Source organism: Corvus brachyrhynchos, unplaced genomic scaffold (assembly GCF_000691975.1).
Source record: "Corvus brachyrhynchos isolate BGI_N302 unplaced genomic scaffold, ASM69197v1 scaffold242, whole genome shotgun sequence".
NCBI classification, from domain to species: domain Eukaryota; kingdom Metazoa; phylum Chordata; class Aves; order Passeriformes; family Corvidae; genus Corvus; species Corvus brachyrhynchos.
In genome coordinates this window covers 913,858-921,437 of record NW_008236636.1, presented here as the reverse complement: position 1 = coordinate 921,437, position 7,580 = coordinate 913,858, and the positions used below count along the sequence as shown (strand labels likewise).

General features: G+C 36.7%; 1 long non-coding RNA gene across 2 annotated transcripts in view; it reads left to right on the top strand.

Moving 5' to 3' along the window:
• The first annotated feature begins 752 nt into the window (after positions 1 to 752).
• Positions 753 to 7,580, top strand: part of LOC108444812 — an 87,961-nt gene continuing 81,133 nt past the window's right edge. For both annotated transcript variants that reach the window (XR_001859513.1, XR_001859511.1), the window contains exon 1: positions 753 to 3,052. This is a non-coding gene — a long non-coding RNA (uncharacterized LOC108444812). The remainder of the gene's footprint in view (positions 3,053 to 7,580) is intronic.

Genomic DNA, 7,580 nt, shown 5'->3' with positions numbered 1-7,580 from the left:
ATTGCACCCCTGCAACTGTAAACGTAAAGCACTCTGTGCCATGTTATGATTTATGCTTAACTTTCTATTAGCTTGTCATTTTCTATGGCAACACTACTACTTATTTTTTTAGATCTCTTTGTTTCCCACAATTTCTTCCTGAGAAAAATCAACCCACCTGGCCTCCTGTTTTTCTAGCATGGCTACTGCTATTTCTATCACCCAAATCATGGCATACCTGTGAAGAAAGGAAACACTCTAGTGCTGCTCATTTTAAAGAGAAAAATTAGCTTACATAAAGTTTCCATTGGGCTATCTAGGGCATTGAACACTTACCACTTCCTCCTTGATTGGTGTTTAGACCCTCATCATGGCTCCAGGGGAGGAGTTATCACACCATCAACAGTTCTGCCACCTCCCTGTTCTGTTTCTCTTTTATTCTGTTGCAATTCTAGGCTGGTTTCCAAATTTCATTCAGCTCTACACTAAAGATGCCCTGAAATATGAAAAAAATCCCAATTCTGAAACATTTTGCTTTTTAATTCACTGAATTTTTACATGTCAGAAAAAGTCTGATATACACTTAATCTGTTCTGCATCTGTTATTTGTTTCTGCTCTGCCACTGGCACAGAGATATCAATCTTATAGATAGTTCTACTTTTAGGACATATTTATAAGTTAGTGTAAATTGGAGTAATTCTGGATTGTGCTGGGCTGTGGCCAGATACCATATATTGATAATCTGACCTGTATTTTGCATGTTCTCTATGTACTGAACATTCACTCATCCTACACCTAGAATGAAATGCAGAAGCGGGAAGGAAATAGTTTGGATTTTTCTTACTGTGCAAAACAACCATTATTCTACTCACATACTGACATGTCAAAGAAACCAGTAAATCTGTTTCAGGTCAGCATTTTAATTTTTTTCTTTGTGATGAAGGGATTAATCATAAAGGTGCAATACTTCATGGCAGTGAAAAAATATACTGATGGAAATTATTTTTATAGGTCTCACAATGTCTTATTAGTCTCCATAACATTATGAAGCAATTCAGAGAAGGAATCCATGGCACCCTCACTGTACTTGCCAGATTCTTTCCTTTCTTTACAGACTGATATTTATTGCCTGGAGATATTAACTAGGGACTGGAAAGACTCAAATATTCCATACTTACTGCATGACCATGGAGTCTACAGAATCGCTGAAGTCACTTGATACTATTTCTGCAATCTTCTGCAAAGCCTAACAGCCTGAATATGTGCAAAAATATCTGTTAGTTAATTTTCAGAGGGGGAGGCTGTAGCTTTTGACTGATGCTCCACATTCATGAATGATTAAATTTAAGTCTGTTAAGCCTTTTCTCCAGGTGATCAGCCATGACAGAGGGTGGGGGAACATTTCTTCTTTCATTTTGAGTAGCCTCCATTTTACTTAACAGAAGTGGTAAGTATCACAGATTCTTCTGTGCTAAGTGTAAGGCTGTTAAGATGTAACTGCAGACTGTCTTCATTTTGAAGTGGGTTTTCCTTTTTTATCCATTGCAGTAGTGCAGTAATGAACATGAATAATTTATTATTGCTGTAAAACCAGATGCTAAATTGTTGCACAAGCATGTAGTTTGCTTATGCAAGTGAGATAATAGGGTCTTAAACTCATTTTGCACCCATTAATATTGCTTAATATTGACATATCCACGTGGACTCAATGCTGTGGTTGCAGCCTACTGGACATGTGGAGAGGCAAATGCACAATGAACCTTGCTGATACAATTCTGGTCAAAAACCTCACATTGAAGGAATCAGCCTCACTGGGCTCTCTGATTTAAATAATTAGATTATTTATTTATTTATTTATTTATTTGAATAAGGATCTCTTAAAAATGCATGTTCAGGATTTAATCCAGCAAGTCCATAGAGGGTGAGAAAAGCATAGTAGTTCATTGGTCTACTCTATGGGAATTATTATGGAACAGAATTTTCAAGCCTAGAATCTTAAATTTGAAACCTTTCTGTGGCATGATAATGTCCGATTGCAATTATCCAAGGAGAGAGAGTTCATGAGGTGAACCAATGTCAAACATCCGGCACCTTGAATCTCAGTAAGATTTGAATCTTTTTTATACTTCTCTGTCTTCTAATTTACTCCTACATCTGCAGTTTTGAATATTCAAGCACAAGCTGAGAGAGGGAGTACATTATTTTGGGCTACTGGCATTTAGTTTGAAGTTGTCAATCACCCTACAGTCAGTGTACAGTGAAGAATAAATACTGCCACAATCTGAAACAAAGCACTCATTACTGTTGATACAAAACTAATCTATATAAAATAATCCCAAATTAAATGTTAATAGTTCTCATATTGTGTATTAAATTTTGGTTCATGTTGACTTCCTCACAGGGTTCTGCAGTAGTGTAAGCAGAATTACACATGGTGGTTAAGTAAAAATTACTTCCCACAAACTCACTTCTCTTACAGTTTCCTCAAGGTCAGTAGCAATTTGCCTGCAGTGAATTAAAAAATGCAATTTTGTTTTGCTTTCTCTGTATCCTTCACACAACTGGAATTAGTCTTAACACTCCAAAGCTGCTACTCATAAAATAGGAACATCTGCACATGCTCAGTCTCCTGTCAACAAAATAAACTCAACCTTCAGAAACTGCTCAAGGAAAACTGTAAAAATTCACACATATCCAGTAGCTCTATGTTAGCATCAGCTCTGGAAGGAATATGTATAAGAAAATTTATAGAATACTTCTAAATAAACTAAAATTTCCCAAAGAATTGGAGATATGAAGATGGTTATACAAAACTTGGGAGTTAAAAATTTAAAAGCAGTGTCATTGTCAAATCTTTGAGAATTGGGTAGAACATTACCCTCTCTATTTTAACAAGTAAAGGTGATTTCTCAGAAGATTAGATGTTACAGTGACTTCAGATAAGCTGATGGCTGACATTTGGCCTGAGGAATGTTGGTCTGGTGCCATGTTGATGTGGTGGCCACCTGTTTGGTTGGGTTTTTGGCACTGTGATGAAATGCCTGATAAGAAACCATGCTGAACTGCAGAGAGGTAAGTGGAATGCTTTGAAACTGGAAAATACTAAATTATCAATATAGAAAAAATCCATAAAATGCATTTCTTTTGAGAAAAGCGTTTGCTAAGAGGGCAGCTCATATCCAGTGTGAAATTTCTATTCAGAAAGAGAAGAAGTAAATACAGAACTTTTTGGCATCCCAGGGTGCTGTAGCATCTCTTTCACCTGGCTGCTGTTCTGAGCCCGGGGTCTTGAAGAACACCATACACTGGGTATTTTCTGTCTTGTTTTTTAAAAACTGGATTACATTTTTTATGCTAATTTAGCAGAAAACAATACTGACAATATTTTTTTCCAGTTCTTATTGGATTGTTGATGCTGCTGTTATTTAATTTTCTTATTTGTACTTGCTTAAAATTATGATTCAAGCAGTTTTTAAAAGATAATTAACATATATTTGTTTGATAAGTTTGTTATATATATGTGACACAGAACATTCTCATGCATCTGGTTGAATTTACAATATTTCTTTCAAATATAAGATTAATTTTGCAGTGCTAGTAAAGCAAATTATTCTACTATAATTAGTAGAAATCAGGCAAAGATGTAATATCAATCTGAAAAGTTTGAGCAGGTCTTTTGAGGGTCATGAGTAGTTAATAATGCACAGTCTGATGTGCATCTTCCTTGTTATCGAAGATAGTACTTCCAGCTAGGCAGTGAACTCTGCCAGAAGTAAACTCTCTGAAATCTAAACCCTTTGCAGAAGAGAAGTCATTGCTAATGATAAAGGTAGAGCAGCACTGTCATTACAGGTATAACTGAGGGGTGGTCCCTTGATTCATGTTGCCATAGTGTGAAACTGTGGAAATTCTGCTTTCAGAGACTGTTTCAAAAAGGTTAATCTCTTGTTCATTTTCTTGTTCAATTATTACTGGACATGTGCCCAAGTCAAGATTGCATTTGGGCAGGTTTAGCTCCTGGCAGAACTTTCTGTGAATGAGTTTTAATAAGAAATCCACTTATTTCTAGTTAGTCAGATTCATGTTTTTGTCCTAGCATCCATAACCAAATCAACTGAAGAGTGAAATAGCTATGTACTTAATGTCAAGGTTTTACTTTGACTTGTTTGTAAGATTTTAATTTTTAAGCTTTTCAGTATAATTTTAAGCAGTGACAGAGAACGTTTGCGTGGGTTTGATATTAAGGTAGATACATGCTGTTTCGAGTCATGTAACATCAGCTTCGGAAAGCAGTCCTTATATTTTCACTGAATGTCTTCTGGACTTCCAAAATGAACCAATAAAACTTGATTTTGCAGAACTGCTTGGTATGTGAATCTTCTGTTGGCCTTGCTTCAGTACTACGATATGCATTGAAATCACAAGGCACTTTTAGCTCCAAACTGCCATCAACTAAATTACGTATCAGTATAATCATGCTAAATCAACCAGAGTCTGTTGACACAAATGCAAGACCACCTTAAATACTCAACGGAATCCCTTGGCATGACCTTACAGCTCATCTCACAATTTTTTTTTTTTTACTTTTTGTCTGCAGTGTGGGGATTCTAAGCTACTCTGTTCGTTTTGAAACCATTTGGAGCAGCACTCTGCTTCTCAGTACTAAGTATGTGACAGAAATAAATTGATATAGTGAAAGAAACAAAAATAAATTGATATAATCCTTTTCAACCTTGCCTCTTGACAGACATATACTTCAGGGAAAGGTCAAAGTTGTCCACTTTTTTTGAGGTCAATAATTTTTGTATAACTTTCCGTACTTTGAAGGAAAGGATTATTCCCATTTCCACTTGCATTTTAACATGGTCTTCTCACTAAGATTGTAGCACTTTACTGTTAGGCTTTGACCTGCTAAAGAGCCATAAACTTTGCTGCAGTAAAGTGCAGCTTCAACATCACTGATGGTAAGAGTGGAACATACATCCCTTCCATGGTTGCAAATACAATCTTTTATAAAGCAATGGAAACTGCCTGTACATATTGGAAACAGAAATTTGGCCTGAATTAAAACGAATGTATAAAAAAATCTGAGAGTACAAGACTTACAGAAAATGTTTATTTGCCTGTTGGCTCTAATGCAACAATCCAGATACAGGCCAGGAAAGCAGTGACTCTTTGCTGTCACCATTTGTTAGTCTGTGTGAAATGAGAGAGTAAGTGCTGCCAGTTATGTTTTCTGACTAATCCCATGCCTGCTCAGCTACGGGAGTTGAGAATGTGCCTGGATAATTAAATATTTCCCATGCTCAAAATCAAGCAGGTGGTTTAGTACCTTGATGAGTCAGGTGTCATAACAGCAAACACTATAACTCTTAATGCTTGTTGGCATGTCTATAGGTAGGCTCAGCCAAGAGGGCAAAAAAGGAAAGGACTTCTCAGTCCAGGAAGCTTGTTGGCAGCATAATGTGGGAGCTTACCCTGTCACTGCCTATGCTGTGCTGGAAGATTAATGGTTATTTTATTCTGACTGCCTTCAAGTGGCAAACTGGGCTACAGCTTCTTTAAGAATGGATAAAAGTTTGTTTGTGCATATCTGCACAAATGCTCAAGTATACATAAAATGCATGCACATGTGCACAGCACACACATACAGACTCTTCTATGTGGCTCTGCTCCTAGGGAGATTCACAAGAAAATAAAAAAAGTCTGACCAGTCTTTTCCTGCACCTTACAGCCATCACTTCTCAATCAACCTTTTCACTGCTTTTTCTATAATAACATTTTTTCATTGCAAAATGAATAAAACTAAGTAAGAACTGCTAAAAACAAAGTAGTAATATTAAGAATTGTAAACCTTGTGTCTAACCAGATGTTTTTCAAGGTATTTATCATTACGAATTTTCTTGATGAGAGAGTGGTGTACAAAGTACATCTGATAAATTCCTATAGTTAAAAGGAAGTGGAAAATATTTATTTTATCATTTCCAAGAACTGTGTTTTCGGTGTCTGTTTTATTTTGTTTATATGTCTCAAGGTACACACATAGACAGACAAGAGTTTAAAGTTCTTTCCCAAGGTCTTCAAACCAAGAGTTTATTCCTCCTTTTGAAAGCAGAGGCCTTATTCACAGCTCAGAGGAAGAGTAAACCTTAGTACTCTCTGGGAGAAATCAGTTATCATGATTTTGTGGCTGAACTGGCTGATCACGCACATGAGCAAAGAGAGAGGCTCATTTTAACAGTTACATGTTGTCTGGGTGTTGTGCCCTAGGTAAGGCTTCAGGGGAATCAGCAGACACTGGATCAGCCACAGCCAAATGCCTGTAGCCAAACAAGGGGGTGGAATTATCCTTTTGCAATTTTCTTTGCTCTGAACATAATTGAGGATTCCTGTACTAGATTCCCATGTCAGAGCGCAGTGCTTACTTGTATTGCAGCATGACTTTCTTCTGGTGCCCCACCACCTGTCACTGCCTGGTTGGTTAGCTGCCAAAGGCTACATATAACAGCCTGGAAAGGTGTATTAAAAAACAGGGCTTCACATTTGTAAGTGTAACTTGGCAGAAAGTACTGTCTTAAAAAAATCCTGCTGCTTAGCGGGGAGCAACCACTGGGTGGTACAGGGAAAGTCCTTAACTGTTGTCTAATGGTCAGAGAGATTGCAAGTTCATAAGGGTAGTGAATTGCCTTAATGTAAGTAATGTATACCTAAAACATACATAGTAAGTCAAATGTCATGGTATACCCATTTGACGTGTTTTGTATTATACCCATGGTGACTAATGAGTTACGTATTATAATGCCAATAATTGGAATAATAAGTGATGTATTTTAATGGCTCAACTGAATGGTCTTAAAAGTCTTTTCCAACCTTAACGATTCTAGGATTCTATTCTGAAAATAAGCTAATATTGACAATCAGGCTTAGCCTTTTGGGTGTTCAGCTGAGATACTCAGACAAAGACTGATTCACTGAAAATGTGAACAGGAAGACCCTGTCTCTGAAAACGGAGCAGCTCTGAGATGTTCCACATTAGACAGGCAGAAATCTAGATGTTCCAGGAAGTTAGATACTTTGCAGTTCTAGTTGTTTTGTTGTTTTTTTTCAAATGAGGCACAGGGAGGAAGCGGTTTGCAAAACAGACCATTGCTCTTTCAATGGTTCATGAAACAAGCTTTTTGCCCGAACTGTCCCTGGGATCACCATCCAGAACCACTAAGTGCATGTCCAGTGTGAAATAGCAGAAGGCAGTAAGTTCACTCCAAATTCTCAAGAATTTGAAACAAAATACTCTACCTTCTTCTCTGTGCTTTTATCTCCTTAATTGACCTTTATGTTGTTTTAAAATATTTAATACCTATCTAAATTTAATTTAGCCTACAACAAATAAGATGGTAAGAAAAAGGAAACTCATATTTGTACTATTACACTAATAGGCTTAATAACAATAATCCACTAACATCTGCAATCATAAAATAAAAACTTCATTATCATTTCAATACAGTTAATACAAAACCTCAGGTTCGCCAGTACACCAGCTGTGTCCTGGTGCTCAACAACACAAAACAGCAATTCATGCAAAATTACCAGTCTTTGTTAC